General features: G+C 42.2%; 1 long non-coding RNA gene across 1 annotated transcript in view; it reads right to left on the reverse strand.

Annotated features, from left to right (window-relative positions):
• Positions 1-20,153: 20,153 nt before the first annotated feature.
• The window catches only part of LOC113032743 (uncharacterized), a 75,909-nt gene continuing 74,124 nt past the window's right edge, over positions 20,154-21,938 (reverse strand). Inside the window, exon 4 of the long non-coding RNA XR_003273924.1 lies at positions 20,154-20,466. This is a non-coding gene — a long non-coding RNA (uncharacterized LOC113032743). The remainder of the gene's footprint in view (positions 20,467-21,938) is intronic.

The following is a 21,938-nucleotide window of genomic DNA, read 5'->3' on the forward strand; positions in this document are numbered from 1 at the left end:
GAGCACAATTGAGGCTTCTCCGTTACCTAAACAAACCAAAACTGACCAATTAGCAAACGCTGTTTTCTATTTATCTGTGAAGGTTCTCAGTCATCCAGGTCATCGTAGTCAAAGGAGCTTGCAAAGAAAAGCGTCTAGACTTCTTTAAGTTAAAGAAGTCCAGACGCTTTTCTTTGCAAGCTCCTTTGACTGTTTTCTATTTAGCTCATTTTTTAATTAACACCTCTGGCATAACCACTTCCCTCTAAAACCAGTGGTACATCAGATCTGCTCAAGAGCACTTTACTCATTCTTATATCAACCTGCAGTGCAAGTTTAAAATTTAATGCTCTCTGTGATGTCACCCACAGCCATAATCGATTTGGGGGTCTAAGATTAGGGGCCTTGGCCATTAAAAAAATGACAAGCATCCATCAATCGACAGATTCTATGGGGGTAGTGAGTCACACGAAACACATAGACAGGCATTGTACATTTGACCCTGCGAGTGCATTTGGCTGCACAGCTTCTCTCCTCCTCTGCGACAGTGCCGATGTGTCGCCCCCTTCAATGCCGACACGTGGCTGGCAGGCCAGCTCATGGCCACGGGGTCTGCTGCTTTGAATAACGGCAGGTTAAGACATAATCATCCTCAGCGAAGAGAAGATTCACTTTGACCTCATCACCTCCGTTTCCTCATTCACAAGCCCTCAGAGAGATGAGGGGAGAGACAGAGACAAACAGACACAGAAAAAGAAAGAGAAAGAGCGGGAACGATAGAACAAATTACAGTGTGAACCTAGAGGCCAAAAAGAGACAGAGGGAGCGATTGAGGGTGAGGATAGTTAGTCCTTGCCTTTGATGCTTAACTCTTGTCGACAGTGCAAAGACTGAGAATCACAGAGATGTGCTGTGGAAAAACCTCTCTGTGGGTTGCCGCACTACAACCCCAAGGCTGCACAATCATTCTCACATGTTAATGGGCAGCCATTTGGTTACTAAATCATCTGAGGGCAGGAGACTGAAGTGAGCAAAGCGCAAGACAAATATTCAACTTATTACAGGAAGCCAGTAGAGCTCAAGTATGAAAACAGTAAAACTTTTCTGTAATAAATAGACATTTCGTGCATGTAGCCACACGTAGTAGTACATTCACAAAAGCACACGCATAGTCGTGCATGCGACATAAAGGGTTACACAGTAGGGAGTGCCACTGCAATTGATGAAGAAAATTCTTCTCATGTACCCCGTCCCACTTTTAGACCTCAAATTCTCTCCCCTGCGCTCTCTCTCATGCCCTATCTCTCTCTCGCTCATTCTTTCTCTCACTCTCTGGTCCACTAACCCAGTTTAAAAGCAAGAAGCCAGACACCTCCTCCTGCAGTTTGTCTGGGACAAGAGACAGCCCTTAGTAGGAACAGGCTTCTAATGAATACACCCTGACCGAATGTGTGCGCATGTGTGCGTACGTGTGTGCTTTTATGAGCACGCAATATCGCTAAACTCCTAAAACTGCTCACAGATTAAGATCTCAGTTTACACGCACTGGTCTGCAAACACAGCTGTGTCTGTGTTAGTAGATAGCAAATCCGAGCATTTCCTTCCACGTCTGAAATCATTTAAAACATTTATTGTAAAAATGAGTGAAATCAATTTGTGTTAGCCGCTCTCTAGATTTAAACCGCAAAGGGCTAAATACTGCTAAACAAGCTAATGGGTTTTGCATTCAGTGGAGACAGCGGAGTTGCAGATAATGCCAACATGATTGTTTGAATTGCAAATCGTAAAGCAGTATTAGGATTCTCCTGGTCAAATGAGTTGAGCTGTTCAAAGTCTTCGAGTAGTACGTTGTTCACTCATGAATATACAACAGCCAAGCAGCATTTAGGATTCAAGAGACTTGACTTGGCATTTTATGTTTTAATTGTCTTTGAGCAGGAGGTCAATCGACACAAAACACAGCCGCGTTGTGGTGTGAAGCTACTGTAGGTAAGTGCATGATAGCTCTGTCGCAGGTGCGTGGAGCAAAATGCAACTCAGTCTCACACACACACGTGGTTGGCCACTGGATGATTTTTAAGTTAATTGATTTGTATCCTCTTATTAATTTCCTTAGCCTTCTCTCTCTCCCCTCTCTCTCTTTCTCTCTATCTGGCTTCATCAGCAGTCTGTCAATAGTCTTCGTAGCCGCGCTCAATCCTTTATCACCTCCAAAACGCCTTAATCAAATTCCAATCAGTCACTCATATGGCCCATCAACACCCAACTCTGGCCAAGCACCGCACACAAACACGCACCCACACACACGCGGTTGATAAATGAAGAATGTAAATGTAAATGCACTTTTACTCGTACACTTCTGTTAGTCCTAAAGTCGCACTGGCCAATCAATAAATCTTATGATTATGTTCTATTTAGTCCTAATTACAGTAAAATGATTAGTTCTTGTTTTGACATAGTGGAAAAAGATATGAGGGCCGGTTTTATAGCTGAGAACCCATTTAATTAAAATTTGCCATGCTTCCAACAACGTAACATTCGTCAAACTGAACAGTTTCATCCGGCACATCAGTACTTAAGACTGCATCAACTTTTTCTTCATATGACATGATAAGGTATCGTGATTTTAATCGTCATGTTTTATTCAAATACTCTTTTTTAATCTTCCTCAATGCAACAGGATCCATTTTGTATAATTTAAAAGGTCAATCAATACTTTATATCCACACTGGGGAATTTAAGAATGTGCACGCTCAGAGATCCACAGAATGTGTAGACTACTGAACGTCGGATATCTTTTACTTACGTACACTTAGCTTTTGTGTTATAAATTCAAAGGAAAGTGGATGTCAGAGCTTGATCATCTGCTGTGCTATCCATACCTCAGTTGTTTTTGACACTGAGAAACTGAAAATGTATTTATTAATTCATAATAGCTTATTACAACTTTCATACAGACAGAAATTACTATTATCATTTTATCATTCAATAGATTGCTGCATTCTCTCCTATTTTACTATGTAAATGCATCTTGCAGACAAAAGGGCGGTCACCCCTCCCTCTCTAGCTCCCACCTTCCCACCCTCCTTCTCACACATGTACCAGACGTAGTCCCTTCCCCAGTAAGCAGCCCCACCCATGTCCAGCTCACTACCCCAGCCGGCGTCTACCAGCCCTGTTTTGTCATCATTAAACCTCCCCTGCTTGCCCCGCTTTCCTTAATATATGTCACCTGCATGGGGTTGCCACTACCAGCAGTGGAGGGGTTAACTCTATTTTGTCCAGACCTCATGCCTGTGTGTGAATACGCGAGTGTGTGACTGAGCGAGTGTAGTAGTCCGCTTTGTGTACATGTCCACATAGGCATGTGTTCCTGTACGTGTGTGCCTGTTTGTTCACTTGTATGTGTGTTTGTGTGTCCATGCAGGACCATGGTCTGCTCAGTGTGTGTGTGTGTGTGTGTGTGTGTATGTAAAGGAGAAATTTGCCTGTCCTTGCCTAAGTGAATGGCTAGGATTAAGCTGACAGCCCACCTTAGTGATGGCGAAATAATTGGTTGTTCAGCTCTGTCCTTGTCAGAGCGCTGACAGTTCTGCAGATGTCCTGTGCGGTTCTCCAAAGGTTAGGCTCAGCTGGGGCCGCCATTCATTAATCATTCCGCTCTGACAGTGCACCGAGCAGCCTGCAGCTGCCACCCCGTCCCCCTCAATTTCTGTCACCGCCTTGCACCACCACCACCAATACCCCCCCCCCCCCCCCCTCCCCGCAAACCCCCTTCTAGGTCTCCCTCCACTCTCTACTTGCATGTTTATATGTTTGTGTTCCTCATTGTACACACAAACAAGTATGCTTAAACATAAATTTGCATGAAAAGTCAAGGGATGTATACAAGTAACAGCATGCTCCGTAAATGAGAAGTGTGGACCGGACAAGCAGTTCACACTTAAGCGGGTAAGGAAGTAAACAAAGCAAACTACCTAAGGAAGTCTTTTCAGCTAATGATCTAACTTATGCTTCCTTCAAATGTGTTACTGAGCATGGCAGCCAAGAAATGACCATCTCTTGTGTGCATGTAAGAAGACACAGGAATCCTCCTGCATTGTAATATTAAAGCACACCTGTTTTTCTCATAGCTTTCCTTGCACCACTATCCCATTAAACAGCCCAGATATTCACCAATATTAACCCTTATGAGCTATTAAACTACATAGCATTTATCATAGATAATGGTGCTCCTGAAGCAAGTCAGCTCATGAATTGCATAGTTAGACTCCGGCGTATGACAAGTGATATTTTATGAAGTATAAATAGAGGCCATATGTTTTGTATGAACATGTCAACTTATTTAATTTAAAAGGGGCAACTGAAAATTACTGTTATGATGTGTGTGAGGGCAGACACACTGTAAAATTATCTTTCATGTGCAGTAAAGGTTCAGGCTGTGTCAGCAACATTCTTCTGACCCCTTTCCCTTGCTTGCTATCTAATGACCCTATCAACCTATTTCGTCCCTTGGTCCAACCCATTTTCGTCCACCTCCACAACTCTCTTAGGGGTGTTGGTGTTTGTATCCGAGCATTTGGTACAAAGGAAGGATGAGCTGAAAGGAGGAGGTGAGTGAAAAGGAAATATAAGACAACGGAAAGATGGGGAGAGAAGGTAAGGGGTGTGGAAGGGGGTGGGGGGGGGGGGGGGGGGGGTGCACTGGGCACTAAGTGGTAGGAAGATCTAAGGAAAATCCTCCATTATGTTCTAATTGCTCTTGAGTGTTGAACAGCAAGCTACAGACAGGTCTCTAGCTTTGTGTTATCAAAAACAGATTCAGAATCAGAAATACTTTGTTAATCTCAAAGGAAATTAAGTTCCTGTTGTTTAAATATTTGTGAAAGAAAAAATAGTAGTTACTGCTTCTAAACGACATTTAGCATGTTACTGAAGAACACTGAGAGAAAGCAGTAATCTTGGAACCAACTGACATTTTTTTCTAACTTATTAAATACATTTTTCATACTACTTTCAGAAGCATTAGATAGTGTAGTATATGTATAACTCCTTGGCAAGTTAAATGTGGGAGTTTGTGAAAGGAAATGCAGAGGTATTTTCAGCGGCTGGGCAGCAGAAGGTCAGATCAATAAATGAAAGAAATAAATGGGTGGGTGCTTGAAGAATAGGCTATTTCAGCCTCCCTTTTCTAATGCCTACTTTAAATGTTACAGCAACACCATAAATGCCTTAAGAACTTTAAGTTCCTTCAAAATGCTTTGGCCTTTTATTAAACACAGGTGTATGTCCTTAACCTTTAACCTAGAGAAAAAAGAGGAATGGTATGTAAGGACCACTTACATATCTCTGAATGTATATATTTCTACTACTTCTGAAGTTTATGGTGATTTAAAAGCTAGTAAAATAGTTTGAGCAAAGATTTAGACTGTGAATACATATAAACCCGTGACCTCTGCAGAATAGCTCAATTTCACAAGTATAAAAAATGTCTATTAATAATACAGCCCACTGAGTAAAGTTGGCCAGCACAAATACATAAAAACTACTCAAGTGGTTTTAATCAAACTTTGTGGAAAGGCAATGAAGAGCACTTTCTTTACAATTACAAAAAAGGCCAACAGCTTTAACATGGGATCTGCTCTCTGAGTAGCTTTTCAGCTGAATATGATATTAGTTATGGTCAGCAAATTTCCTAACACAAAACCCATCAATAACATCATTTATTCGAGAAAACAATGTAGTAATTTCAGAACCCAGCACTGACCCTCCTTCTACACATCTGTGTAGGTTTTTGGCCCCCAGAATGATAATAAGCTGTGTGCTGACATCGGCAGAGAAACGGAGAGGACTGGATGTTAGATAGGCGAGGTGGATGGAGGCACCTAGTTGTGCAACTCTAAGAAAATCCCTCTCTTCCTTCATCAAAACATTATTTTTCCCTAGAGACAAAGTCAGCTACTGCCTCTATACATGCGCAACAAAACAGATGTGGATATAAATGGTAGTCGGTATACAGGAGCAGAAGACTAGTGACAGCAGAGACCATCATTTTATAGCCTCTGCTCATAAAGTTCATTTTTTTCATAAATATGCAATTATGTTGGTTATACTGTTGGCCTGCTGGATGGGAGAGGAATGGAGATTTATAGCATTAATATTCTATACATTATGACCATGCCAATGGGTAATATTCTGGCAATTACACTAATGAACTCTCAGCACACAGTGCCCCATGTTAACATCACAGCTTGAGGGTGGACATTCTTTTTAGCTCTAATCTCTACCCAAGTCTACAACCCTACATCAATTCATATCAGTCACTGGTTACCAAGATATACCAAAGAATCTGTTTCCAGGTACAAGGACATCTAAAACTGGAAGACATCACCTCACCTCATGCGGTAATGGGCATGCAAAAATGATGCATTCTTCTTGAATTCAAAAGGAAACAAAGGTAAGAGTATCTTTGACTTGCGCCTTAGAGATTATCTATGTATTATAACTGTGTGTGGATCATCCATTGCAAACCCTTTTCCCCCCCAGTGACTTATAGTATTGGAATATGAGCGCAAAAAGGAGGCACATACAGTAGATGACGAGCTCTAGTCACATGGTAAAGGATCTCATCAGCCTCTATGTATGTAGATGTGTATGCAGAGTGAGTGATTGCCCATGGCTTGAAATTGGTGTAGAGGGTTTCAGGGGGAATTGGAGGGATGGGTTTTCTCTCTCAATCTTTCTCTCCCCCTCTCTCTTTTCCTCTCTCTATGTCATGCACACATAGGCAGACAGCAGCAAGAACACGCTTTAACAGAAACACACAAATACACACAATTATTGGACAACATCCCCTGCAAGACATGCACGCACATGTACACACAACCTGCTCTCTCCCACAAATCTCCCTGTATGCACATGCACACTGAGCCAGGATGATTAAGGTCCTATGCAGAAGAGATTCTGAGTGGTACTGTACCGTGGCTGCCTGTTTTCCCTGATGAATACAAGCCACAAGCTCAGTATTCTCCAATGGGGAGGAAACCCGTCATCACAAATGCAAGATCAGGGGTAATTACGTTGTAATATGCCACATGAAATGTTTCTTTGTTGTAGATATGGGATTCCCTTCAGTTCAAAATTAGAAAAGATATATTTCACATAGCTATGACTATTGCTGCAAAAATATATTTAAATTTGCGACTTTTATTTTCAGTACAAACATTATAATGGCCAATAGTGCTCACTTTCAGATGTTTTATATCTCTCTACTATTTCTGTGTCACTGCCATCCAGTCCAGCTGGCATCCAAATCAATCACACCTCAGTATTGATCAATGATTCTGATCAAGCGCGATTATAGGTATGGCAGAGATATCAATGCAATGATGGATGATTGATAATGGAACCACAGTGATCGATCAGTGGGATATTGCAGATAAGATGCTTGCCGTATTGTGTTGCATGGAAATTTGCATTTACTGCAATATTCTGTAGGTTTATTTTCTTATATTCATATAACAAAACCAACCTGCAAATACTCGTTTCTCTTTGGAGTACACGACACCTAACAGCACTGCAGTATTTCGTGTAAGACATGTAAGACAATATTACCAGTTGATTTTTTTTATTATTATTCCAGATGAGCCTCCATGTTTGATTTATCAAGCCTGTGTATCTCTGCTGCCACATATTGTGACCACTGGTCCATCATCTTCCCCCTTGGCGGATTAGGCCAAGGAGGGTGATTTGTTACCCTTTTGGGAAGCTGTCTTGGACGCTCATTTCCCCCTACTGCATATTCTGCCCCTCTGCTGCCATGCCCCACATCACCACTCGCCCCACCCCTCCATTTTGATGAATAGCCAGCTGCATGAAGGCGAGCAGCCGATCGCACCATCAAGGTTACCGTAACCTGGGCTCCACATCTGGGGGCTACCTGCCTCCAATTAGCACTGCAGAAAGAGGGAGAGGAAGGATGGGAGTGGAGAAGTAGCAGTGGGGAGAAGGAACAGTCCAAGGATCCTCCTTTATAGGCTTTAAATCTGCATGGCAATATCTGGAGACTGAGGCTGGATGGGATTCTGATTGCTCCTCCTCCATTGCCACAACACTCATCCCGCCAGCACCCCACCCCCCCCCCCCACCCCTTTCCCCAACTCTTCTCCAGCAGGTTGATGTCTCCCTGCCTAGCTTTTGTCACTGATCACCCAGCCCCTGTATGCCCTGATTACTGGCTGAGCAGCAATATGGATCGGTCTGAAGGACAAGGGGGACTTATTCCAGTGAATCTTTCTCCTGCTTTAGAGCACACAGGGGACTGGATTTTAGAAGTGGGAATATGAATGGATGTATTTATCTGTTGATTGGATGGATTGGAGATTGGTTTAGCAGCACATTTGAGCAATATCTACAGTATCTGCACACAGAGATATCTGAGGGAGGGAATTGGACAATTTCTGTAAATGGGCTGTGAAAATACATGGAGACAGCATTTATAATGTATCTACTCCGATACATAATACATGATGAAAAGTGAGAATACCTACTCAGAACACTTTCATAGAAGTACACATGACATGCACACTCAACAAAATTAAGAGGCTGAACTTGGACTGGTCAGTGGTTGAATTGTTGAACAAGATGTTTTCACCATACCAAAAACTCATTGTTAATATGATTATTTCTGTTACTTTTACTTTTAAACTATCTGAAATCGTCGGTTTTGCTGCAGTGTGTTACAAATGGCCAGAAAGTTGGGTGTAAAATTGCAAAAATTATAGTATACACTTGACCTCGTTCCACACCGCTGAGCGACAAAGCCCAAAGAAATATGAAATTAATCAAGTTTCTCAGAAAAAATGTAGGCATAAAGACAGTACAAACAGCTGCTGTTACAATGTTCTTTAAAAAGTCAGATTTGAAGACAAAATTAAATATGAATCCTACCACAGCTGATTATCAACATCACAAGTCCACTCAGTTCTTTGACGGTGATCGTACTACTGGGATGTAGATGAGCATTCTAACAAGAATGACAGCCATCAGTAAAGGCATGAACTGCAAGGTTCACTTCATAATGCTAGCAGCTAGAGCAGGGCGATATGACCAAAAATATTTATCACGATACACATTTGAAAATTTGCAATAACGATATAACTGATGATATAATTGACACGAGACAAAATACTTTACAACTTCTCAACTTTATTAGTGCAAAAAAAATAAAACCCATCAATGCATTTTCACTTAAACAAGCAGCTGTTTTTTATGTGCATTAAAGTTATATAAAAATTTATCATTTTCCAAAAAAACACAGTAATAACGACAGCCCGCTAGCATGTTCTACCAAAAATAGTGCTTTGTTGTGTATCTGACGGACGGAAGCCAAACCAGTTCCACACCACTGAAGTTGCAGCATTTTTACAAACCAATTCTGGTTCATCAGTTTCATTCAACGATCCGCTTTCGCCCTTCTCATTCTCCGTCGCCGCCATGCTTTTTCCTCCATGTGTGTATGAAAACAAAGACACTGCGCACGCGCGTTTTACCCATATTCTATCGCGATATTTAATTTTCTTATTAGCCCAACATTACACCGTATTACCGTGAACGGTATGATATGGCCCAGCCCTACTAGCAGCACAAACTTTTGCAGAAAAACCCTACAAAGGTCAACTTTTGTTGCATTTTTGACAGCCAATACAAAGTATTTCTAAATTTCTAAATTAACAAAATGTAGATCAAGTACCTGAAATCATGATCCATATCTGGCAACATTACATTACACGACTGATTTGCATATAAGTCAGTGAGTCTGTATTTACCTTACCTAACAAACGTATTTGCTTTTTCTTTCTGCTAATTTTGCCCATTGGATAAATAAAAATATATTTTTTGGCTGAGTAAATTAAGCCCTACTTAAAAATATATTTTTATTATATTTCTGGTGATTTTCCTTTGGAGGAAGGCCAAAACCTCTTGGCGGTGCCAGGAAAAGCCCTGAATTAACACTAGCGAGAGGATGCAGCCAAAAATGCATCTCAAGTGCATGAATCAATTAAGGAATTAAAAGATGGTATTTTTAAGACAATGTAAGAATAATAAAAATGTTTAAAACAATTATACATAATGTACTCAAAATTACAACGGCTGGCACAGCTCAACGACAAACATGGCGTATCATCCAAAGTAGAATAGGCCAACTTGTCTGTGTTAGGAGGTACTGCCAACTTCTGTTTTTGAGGCTTTAGATTTGGAGTGTGAACATGCTGAATGTGGATTATTTCAATGTTTTTTAGCAGATGCATCCAATCACAGCTCCTGCAGCTCCATCATCTGTCTTTAAGGGCAGCTACATGCATGTGAAACATTCCTCAATACCTTAGATAACAAATATATACAGGCAGGTATTCAACAGCCAGCATAGATGATGTTATGATTTTAATCTAAAATAACTGAGTTCAAATTATTGAATATGCTGCAAACACTGTATTTTGATATTTGATGTTGAGACCACTTAGGGTACTTGGCTGATTTATTTCATCTACTTGTAATGTGCAGATCCCCCCCCCCCCCCCCCCCCCAAGCTACTAACAAACTAGTTGGAGAACAGTTAAGACTTTAGTCGATCCCTGATCCCCTTGACTGACTAGTGAGAAGAGAAACTCATCTGGCAGTTACAAAGTACAGTTCTCACATTTCTCATGCCCTCCTGCAAGCATCGTTAACAGCCAGTGAACCCTCTCGCCTTTCCACACCACCCCAACCTACTTTCTTCACAGCCTACAGTCTACAGGCTCCACTTTCTCACAGTCACTGCATCCCCTCCTTCCCACAAGTGGCCAACAAATAACCCCCACAATAAAAAAAATATAATCCATATCTAGAACTGGAGAGTGAAAACATTGTAACTCTGACACTATCTCAGGCTCCCGCTTTTGTGTGCTTTTATATTTGCACACAAAGCCTGAACGCAGCAGTTTTCCTTCTCTTTGTAGGGATGTCGGGTCTTTGCTGCAGACCAGCGCCACTAGAGAACACTGTCTCAGCCAGCGATTAGAGCCTGATGTACATGAGGGCCACTTCACCTCTGAGATTAGATAGAAACAAAGACTGGAATCTTCATATTGTGCCAAGAATGGAAAAAGACAGGAGAGGGAAAAGGCGTGAGGCGAAAACAGACGTGCTGGAGAGCTGACTGGAGTGACTTTTTCTGGAAGAAGAAACAAAAAATTAAAAATTCACTGCTCTTCTTATGAAGCAAGACACAACAAAGAAATCATCATGATCATGATCATAAATCCTGAATTCAAAGGCAGAAAAATGCTCTTTTTTGTTTTGCTTTGTGCTCAGAAATGATTGTTCAGACCTTCAGAGATTCTTCCCACCATATCAGGTGCTAGTTCAGCATACAGATCATCTATTGCATTTGTTGCCTTCTACCAGTATTGTGGATTCAAAGCACTCAGCAAGCAGGGTCAAGGCATTTCTGTGCAGCGAGGTGAAGGCAACATGACCCGCCTCTGCCTATTCTGCCGCTCTCCACTGCCGCCCGCCCCCCACTGCTTAGCTTCATCCCATTTATTCCTGGATGTTTATAACTGTATATGTGTGTCTGCGTGTTCCTGTTCCAATTTCTTTCTCACATCTTTTTCTTGCTCAGTCAACAGGCCCTTGGTTGCCCACCACTGGTTGCTAATTGCTGCCGGCATTGTTTGGTCTCTCTCTGCTTAGTTTAGGACAAACCCCTCATTCATGTGCTGCGGACAGCTCGTTAGGACTGACCCCCACCTTCTACCTCTCTTTCTGTCTCTCTATCCCTCTCTCTCTCCCTCTTTCACTGACCTCCTTAATTAACTGGTAAGGCGCTGCTGGGAAATTTGCACACAAAGGCCTTGTGCCTAGCCTGTTAGCCTCCCACTACCCAAACACCCCCTTCCGCCTCCACCTCTCCTCATCCCCATCCTTATCTTTCTACTGTTTTCATTCCAGCCCATACAGAGGTCATTGTACAGTCACAGAAAAACAAAGATAAAATGATTTAGAACACAAACTGCATTCACACACACACACATTCATCCATTCGTTCTTTCTTTTCCTTGTCTGCTGCCAGCCCCTCCTGCTTTTTGCTTTCCCCTCTCTTGCTTTTCTCTCCACTCCTTTTCTTTATTAATAGTGGACCTCATTAGTAAGGCTTGTTTGGAAGTGTTTCACTAGTGATACAGTCTTTTAAGTTGCTTGTGTCTGTTTGCTAGCCTTCTCTAGTTAGTTTTATTGCTATTATTCTTGCTCTATCTTGCCTATTCGTCATGCCCTCTCCTCGCCATGCCCCTCCCTCTCCCTTTCAGGAAGCCCTCTGAGGCTTCAGCTGTTTTTTGTGGTCCCTGTGGAGGGCTCCCAAAGAGCAGTTAGCTGGCTGTCAGCAATGAGGCCCTCTAAAGGGGGCCCGCTGAAGAATGCTGGGGGCAAAGAAGTGTAAACAGGTGGACCCTCTCCATTATATGGGACCCCCTCTACACTCACACACTCCACCTTCAACTGTCTTTTTCTATGTTGCTGTCTTTCACACACACATATACACAGTCAAACACACACAGACTCATATGAATTCCACCACCAACCACTGCTTTTTTTTTTCAGGACTGTGTGTTTTCTAAAGCTATCTCTCTGTTGTCGGCTGTTGGATGAACACGCTCACAAACAGCATCCCACATTTCCCCAGGATGCCTTTTTCACCCGAATATTTCACAACATTTTCTGTCCGAGCGCTCAGTGTGTGTTAGAGAGAAAGTGCATGTGTAAATTTGTGCGGAGAAGATTTTGAAGGAACACCAACAGGATCCAGAAACAAGCCATTTTTTCTTCATTTTCCCACCGCTGTTTCCCGCTGTTATTTAATGTTTTTCTTTCTTATTTATTTTTACAATTTTCCATTTCTGCTTTTAACAAAAAAAGACTTAATTTATAATTCTGCTATAGCTCATTATGTCATGTTTTACATATCTTTTTCTTCTTTGGAGGGAGTGAGAGTGGAAGTACAAACTCATTCCTAGACATTTTTACATATTTACACTTAGAAAACAAAAAGAAAAAAGCAAGCATTACTGCTTTATTATTTTGCCATCGTGTTAAATAAAAATCAGACTTTTTTGGACACTTTTTGTGTATCTCCTTCATGTCTATAGAATTTGGGTATGCATGCATTATGTGTCTGACGGGCCCTTTGCCTGCAACAACCTAACCTCCTCTGCCGTGAAATCCTTAACGGCAGAGGAGGGGTACCGCAGCAACTGTAAGAGACAGAAAGAGAAAAACTAACTTCTGTTCGCCTGGGGAGTTCTCTGCAGCCCATCTGTTGAAATTGCTCCACATATTGTGACCTAGATAAAGAAAAAACTTCACTCTTATAGGTAGCGTCGCCTTTGTCTGTGTTTGACACTTGTCTATTCATTTTGCTGGTCTAGTTGTCTCAAAATAGTAGATTTTTGCATAATTTTCACTTTTACATATGATTTCAATACATTGGTCTTAGAAGAATGATCTTTAATGTAAGTAAATCAAGCTGAATAAAACACTTTTTTTTAAAAACTTTTTATTTCTAGGCCGCTGATCACATAGCCCTTTTACACAAAGCTTGTTTAAGGTGGAATACTGTTCTAAATAAAGGCACAAGGTGGAGTGAAGGACCTTTGTTGCGCCTTTAAGCTGACGACTCTGGTATTAACAAACTAACTGACAAAAAGTTTAATGCAAGCCACGCTGTGCAATATGAATGTTCTTGAGTCCAACACAGAGTTTATTTTTTACTGACTGGTGCAGAGCTACAGTTCCACAACTGTTTATCTGGGTTGGTGTAGTCATAAGAGTCTTGGATTTCAAGAGATTTTGTCTTCATCTGTTCTATTTCCTCTGGTTTTAGTTAGCTTAATACTGGCTCTGTGCTCAACTTGCCAGTTCTCAACACTTTTCCCCCCAAAAGATTCCATTCATATTAGTTCATGCTGCATCCTTATTTGGGTAAGTTGACTGGTGTCGTAGCAATATTCACGTTGTCTGATGTTCCTCCTAAATTTCTGTCACTGTTGACATTTTTGTTCCAGCCCATCTTAAGGTCAAAAGACCAAATATATTGTCATAAATATAAATATCACTTATAGCAGCATTAGGCCCGCTTGGTGTCATTTGGTGTGAACGAGGCAAAACTGCGATAATGAGTGGTGGTCTGGAAGCCAGTAGGTGGCATGTGTGTTTAATAAAGCTGTCTTTATGTTTTCCACTGTTTTACAATAAGAAAAGGACAGAGCCAAAATGCAATCTACATTTGGCTCTGCAAGACAAATACTACTAGCCGCACTCAACCAGCCAACCTCTGACTAGCCTAGATTGCATTACTGTCTCTTTTCATTCATTCAAAAGTGTGTGCTATCCATCTGTCTTTTCCTCTTTTTCCAAGGACCCATGTCATTGTCAAAAGAAGATGCCCAGGGTTTTTGTAATTGAGGGGAGGATGGAGAAGAAGGGGAAAAGGTTAAAAGAGATATCCTTTGTCTGCATAAGGAGCTAAAATTGACTGGAAGAGTGTCTTTCAGAAACTCCAGGCTGACCTTGAAGGAAGACCAGAAGGAGGTTCTTACTCTCTTGTGGACCAGGATGGCAGGTTAAGTGGGGCTGTCATGGCCACACATTAGGGCACACATACACACCCCCACACACACTTACTGTACATGCACGCACAGTTAGAAAACATTGGTGAGAGGCTTCTATTGTGCACCTCTCTGACAATATTATGTTTGGGCAAGAAGAACATTCATTTGCTTTCTTTGAAGAAAGTGCACTTCTCAGCCATCTTCAGCCCACTTGAGCTAGAATTGGAGTGGACCCCCACCCTCCCCTCAATCCTTCCCACCGCCACCCACCCACTCATTGTCTCAGCTGCCTCCCCAAATGAGGGCCCCGAGGCCCTATGCACTCTCAACATAGGGAGGCTTGAATGGTTTGGGCTTGTGTGGTGGCTGATGGACTAATACAGCTGTCCCATTTCTACTCCTCTGTTTTTTTATGCTGTCACTGCTGGAGAACTTGCTTAAGGATTAATTTATAGTGAACAAGCAAGAGCAGCGCAAACACGATGATGAGTTAATTTTGTCACTGGTAAAGAATCGAGCAGCATTCAAGGAGTACTTTGTATCAAGTATCCCAATGCATACTAATGCTTCATTCCCATTAATAATGGAGGGAGAATACTGGATGTGACACTCACTTTGATGGAGAAAATCGCAGAATGAAATAAAAAGCTTTTTAAATTTGTAGCGAATGGGATGATCTCTATGCTTACCTACTAAATAATTAAAATAAGAAAAAACAAAACTCTCCAATGAACATTAAAGGTAAATAAAGAAAAAGAAATGTAAGGATTACAGACGAGCACTAAAAAAAAGTTGGGTTGAGATTTTATATGGGATTGTGGGATTTGTACAGATTTATTTAACAGAGATTCTGTCCCCCATGAAGATGTCAATCTTTTCTAGTAGCCCTTTAATCTAATTGCTAAAATTAGACTACAAGATCTGCCCCTGGATCCCCTTAAATCAGAAAGTACTTCCCGAGGCCACGCGCAGCCATCACCTCTAAGCAGAAAGTACAGGAGACATGGTCATAATCACAGCGCCCTATGCCGCCTTCTCTTTGTCAGCCGCCATGTACCAACATTAAATTTTAAGTGTGAATGTGATTATAGTGTGGCATTCATTTTTAATGGGCTTTGCCTCTATGTGTTTTAGCATGCAGCAAGGCCTAGCAAACGGCTGACTCAGACCCTTTTTCTGCTGATGGCGCATATATTTCGCATATATACATGCACTGCTTATTCTTCCTTCTCGCCAAGCCCTCGTAGTCTTCCTATTCCTCTTGCTGCTCTCCTTCATCTCCATCCCTTTATCATTCCGGTGGTAGGAGATGGGCCAAGGGGACCTAAAGCAAGGCAGTGCCCTCAGAGGTCTAACTATCCAATAAGGCTGGCCAAAGGTTTCACCGTGTGGGGCACCATGTCTCTGTTGTCCTCTGCAGAAATTAAATGGTATGAAAGTCCAGAATCTGGATGAAGTATTAATGAGTTACATCGGGTTACAAGGTAAGCAATTTTACTGCATCAGAAACCAGGCGAAATCAGAGAAGGTAAGCGTTAGAACCATTAATTTGAGCTTTTTCTCTTCACCTTTCTGTAATTCTCTTGTGATTCTTCGCTACCTAATTCTTGACACACTACCTGACCCAATTTGCCCTTGATTCAATCTGTCAAAGTGAAGATGGAGGCTGACTTGAGGGAGACAAGGGACCTGTAATGACTGCCCCTCCGTCATATAAAATAACCAGTCAGTCTATAAAAACATGCTACCTATATTCCCACACAGACTTAATAATGCCTGTAGGAAAAAGGAAAAGAAAAAAGAAGAAGAAATAAAGTAAGGGTTCACGTGAATCACAGAGGGAGCGATAAGGCCTGGAAATTAAAACAGATATATAGCCAGTCCGGTATGGAAATCAATAACATATTATTAACTGAGAGGCCACCCAGAGAGATAGGTGAGGCTTAAATGCATATATATTCATAATAACAATATTGAGATATATTACAAATAAAAGGAAAAGGGGAGTAAATACCAAGCTGGCTTTTATTAGCTGCCAGTCTCACTGCCAATATGTGCCGTGACTCTGCTGTCCAAAACAGTAACTGTCCAACGCCGGATCAAATTAGAGAGACTGACAGGCAATAAGAAATTGGTGAAGTTAAACGTGATTCCTGCAGTCGTGCACCCAGAGCTCTTTAAATATTAGAGCGAGGGTGTCACGGGGTAGCAGAGGAGGGGGGGTTGGGGTAGTGTGCAGGAGGTAGACAGAGCTAAGGTAACTCCTGATAAAGTCTAATAAAAGCCATGTGCATTTTTTGTCCCTCTTCTCTTCCTCCCTCTGCTCATTCTGTGCCCCCAGATTCTGATAAGCCTCGACAATGACACTGGCATACCAAGGACATACAAACAGCTCACTGTCACTCCGGTTCCCTTTGTGCTCCGTGTCCACATTAAATGCCTTGGCCGACTAGCTCACCAGCACTATTCATTTACTCTGGTATAATTCAAACGCTAGATATTGAATGAAAAGTCAGTTAAACATTAATAAAACTGCCTTAAAATGTATTTGAACCGTAGCTGTAAGCTTGCATAAAAACAAATGACGAGAGGTCCGAGACCTTGTACTCTTCAATTCATCCACTATAACAGGATTATTTACATCACTGCAGCACTGATATGACATCATCACTCGTGTATCCCCTGTTCAAACTCACTTCCTTTCCCACCGGTTCTCTTTATTATTTTTCACTGCCTTCTGTCCTGACTTGTAGCACGGGGCCACACATGGAGAATCGGTTGTTCTTTTTTTGAGAGGTTTTTTTTTTTTTCGGAAGACCGAGACAAAATCCACTCCACACCCAGATGCAGTTTGACTGTGCCTGCCTGTGCAGTTTGTTTTCAAATGAATAGCTGAGAAAACATGGTGGCCTTTTGACCAGCATATATACCAGCCCCCCCCCCCCCCCCCCCCCCTTACTGCTGCGACTGCTATACTTCCCAGCAGGTCCATCATTTCCATTCTGTCTTTCACTCTCTTCCTCTTTCTGTTTTTCTGACTGGCTCTTTGAACCAAGCATGGGGCCCGGTGGCATTGTAAGGCATGCCTTCTTCCTTCCCAAGTTTTGTCTGTGTGTTCTTCAGTCCCATTGAGGGCTCCCTAGCCCTTTCCCAGTGTACAGCTCCTTTGTAGCCTCCAGAAAGGCCTTCATCTTGCACTTGTTTTCTTCAACCCCCCCTCTACATTGCAACCACCCCTCCTTTTCTCCTCTCCCTCCCTTCTGAAAAAGACAGGAAGTGAATGCAGATGTCGGACCCACCTGAGCTCATTTCTCATTCTCTTGTTCTCTCTGCCACGATCTCTTTCTTGCTCGTTCATTTTTTTTTCCAGCAGACCCCCACGGCTGGAGAAGTTGCTACATCACACGCTGAACACATTGACATACTGAACCTCACAGTGGAGGCTGTCCATCACAATAGCAGCATGCTTGTTTGTTGTCTCTCTCTTTTGCCACGCTGTCTAAACCTGTACTTGTCTATGATGGTACAGCACGCAGGCAGGGGTATGTATTTTCAGCTAACATGGTAAAATATGGATTTGCTTTTGTGAATGGACGAATAAAATCTGATTTTCATTCTTGCCATGTCGTCACAGTTTTATAGTCACATAAAATAACATTGTAAAATGGGAAGGGCAATCAGATTTTAAAGACTGTATTTTTAATCACCACCTGCTCACAGGTGACATTAATAAAATATCTACTAAAGGAGAGTGGCGAGAGCACAGGCATTACTGGAGGGCAAAAAAACAGAGAAACAACCCTCCCTGCCAGAATTATTTCCTTTTTGAGTGGGAACTGCCATCAAACCACTGCGCCTCCTCAAATCCATTAAAACGTGAGTGTGTGTGTGTGTGTGTGTGTGTGTGTGTGTGTGTATATTCACTGCCTTACACCACCCGCAATCCATGGGATGTCCCTGGGAGGAGTGCCATTCCAGGAGCGCCATTCCCCCAGGGATCAGAGCAAGAGGGCACGATGCCTGGTGCAGACACATGATGGGTGTCTGTCTGCTGTCACGCTGCCCACTGACCAGGCAGCGCATGGGAGGGAAGAGGTGCTGGCACAAAGCATCGGCAACTGGTAAAGTTGGCACGGGGGACCCATAGCATTCTTTCACATGCCGCTGTGGCATTCAGACAGGGCGTTTTTTGGCAGGAGCCTCTGGTCCTGCTTCTGTTTTTGTTTCAGGCGGTCCCCGGTTCCCTGAACTGCAAATGAGCCTGGAATTTAGTAGGCCATCTTTCAGCAATGTGTTGCCATGACTTATAATGGAAGGCAGAACAGACGGGTCAACAAGACTTTTGTGTTACAGAGCTTTAATTGAAGGGCAAAGTCAACAGAATTTCACTGCTAATTGCCGTCTCTGTACCCCCTATCCACCCCTGCTTCCAAAAAAACTGGCAGTTGATATGAGCAGTGTGTGGCCTCAGTGAGAACACAGGATCAGTAAATTAACCTGGTCTGGTGCCTACAAAGTCAGACAAGCCACAGAGCAGTGTGGGGAACTTTAAAACACAAATAAGCTTCACGCAGTACACTTCTGACATAGTATAAAACGTTCTCTAAAGAATTATAATGCACGCATTGTTGCAACAACACCAAAACTATTGATATGTCATTTCTGATATGGGTAGTAATGTGACTGCAGTATGAATAATTGCATGTTTGTGTCTCTTTTCATCACAACATCTGAGCTATTTGGAGAAGAGCTGTTGCTGCCTTAACAGTAAGCACTGTGCTGTGCAATGTAAAATAAATAAAGGCTGTGGAGAGCAAGATGGAATAAGAGTTGCAGATTTCCAAGGATCGGTGCAAGAGGAAGGAAGGACGAAAGGAAGGAAGGAGGGTGTTAATAGAAGACAGAAAGAACAGGATTGTGTACATTTCTGCATGTCAGAAAAAGAGAGAGAGAGAGAGAGAGAGAGAAAAGAGGAAGACCGAGGGCATGTGTGTTTGTGTGTAAGTGCGTGTGTGCGCTATGGTACAGAGATGGATCACCAGCGCTTGTATCTTCTCCGCGGCCATGCCTAGCAGAACGTCAGCGGCAGCCTCCATTTACATTAGGGAGATTTAAGCTGTCTCAGGCAATGGTGACAAGTCAAGGTGTTTCACTTTAATTACACCGGGCAAGGTCACCCCCTAGCTGGCTCACCCTCACACAGGAGGAGAAGGAGGAGGACGACTACAACGAGGTGGCGGCGGCGGCAGAGGTGGGGGCCCATGCCTGTATTTACATCCCACCACCTCCCCCCCTTTTCCCCCAAAAAGCGTTATCCTTTAATACACCTCCACTGACATCATGCAAAGCACACACTGTCACACACACACACACACACACATACACACACACACACTGGAGGTACATGTTAAAAAAAATGGTGACTATGGATTTAGAGAGAGAAATGCCCTGAAGATAATATACATCGGGGCCTCAACAATCGCAGTACACAAACAATAAATTTTTCACTACTTGCAAACTGAATCCAACAAACCTCAGACACACACAAATTTCCCAGCATGCCCGTTTGTTCCAAATAATCCCTAGTGACAAAATAAACGCCACGCTGTATGAGGTTATAGCTTTAATGGTCCATACGCAATTGAGGTGACATAGTGTATTACACACCCTTAATGTGACACCTATTGCCCACTGCACTTTTAACCAGGTCTTTCTGCTTTTTCTTTTCTCTTCAACTCTCCATTCCGGCTCGTGTGTCCTGGGGCCACGGTGTTGTACAGTGGAACTGACAGACTAGGAGTTCGCAGGGCGCCTTTATGGTGGGAGCTAACCCGTCTCACTGCCCAAAGAGGCAATCCATAAGAGAAGGAAGAAGAAAAAAATTAGAATTAAATGATATTTCTGTTTATTATAATATATTTCCTTTTGTAATCAAGTAAAATGCTTTGAGAATAAAACACTGCATACCAGGGAGTAATTGTGTGGCTTAATGGACTTGTATTGAACATGTTTTTAAAAAATTACAAAAGAATTCATTGATTTGTACAGTTGGGAAAACAAAAATCGAATTTTTTCGGGAAAAAACACTCCATAAGCTTCTCCCTCGAAGTCAGCACATGCTCTTAACCCTATTCTCATTTGTGCAAGTATTCTGCACAGATTTGATGTCAGGCTGTCAGTTAAAGCAGCCTTACCTTTCTTATCAGCATCACAGCTTTACCCGTGAAAACTGCAGTCATTTAAAAAAAATAGAAGAAGCACTAGGGTGGGAGTGAATGAGAGAAAGGGGGAAAAAGAGAGAAGAGGTAGAGAAAAAGAAGGAAGTGCCTTCGGGGGAAGTTATTAAAGAAGGTGCAAGCTGGCTGGCTTGGCAGCAGTTCAAAGGGGTGGATCCCCTTGCCTCCCTGCACCCAAATGGCAGTTGCTGGCACCACTGCTAAACACACAATGCCTTGTGGCAAAACTGTGTCTTTCATTGACAGATGAGTGGGGAAAGGCAAGGAAAGGAAGGAGGGGAGGAGGGAACACAAAATGCTGTTATTCGTTCTTTTTCTTTTTTTTTGAGGTGGAAAAAAAGACTTAACCTGAAAGAGGTGTTAGCCCCCTAACCAGCAGTGAAAGTCAGAGCTCCGCTCACACAAATACCCACAGATACACACACGCACAAAGAAAATGTGGTTGTGAGGTATGAGTGTAGGAAGGTGTGATGAATTATGACAGAACAGTCGGACAAAATTATAGCTGCTTAGGAGTGCAAAGACTCTATAATAAAAATAATAAAACTGAAAAACTGCAGCAGCTAATGAGTTTATACAGACTTTATACAGATTCCATCACTTTAAAAAAAATCGCTGATGTGACATGGTTCTGCTTAGTTGCGTTAAACTGTATTAAGACTAAAATTAAATGGAAAATAAACTATTTTTTAAACTATTTAAAAATAAATAATTTTCTCTCTCTGCTTCTTTCAGGTTTGACTCCACACTTCCTGCCACAAGGTTAACAGATTTTATTGGATCCAGGCTCTTGAGCTTCAGTCAATGCTGCTGGTCAATAGTTCTTATTAATAAATGGATTTCAAGGGATTTATTTTATTCACCAGAAGGTTAAACATTCAGTTGACATTAAACCAGGCATTGCTATCAGAATATGAACCTTTGCCATTAGTGGCACAAGGTTTTGGTTCTGGTGAATACCTGATACTTGTACGATGTAAGTACTACGGCATTCGAGGAGTGATCGTCAACACCGGTTACAAAAAGCCAACGAGATACGCACGCAGTACACAGCTTCAGTGTCACTACGTTCTCA

The sequence above is a fragment of the Astatotilapia calliptera genome, chromosome 11 (assembly GCF_900246225.1).
Source record: "Astatotilapia calliptera chromosome 11, fAstCal1.2, whole genome shotgun sequence".
Classification (NCBI taxonomy): Eukaryota; Metazoa; Chordata; class Actinopteri; order Cichliformes; family Cichlidae; genus Astatotilapia; species Astatotilapia calliptera.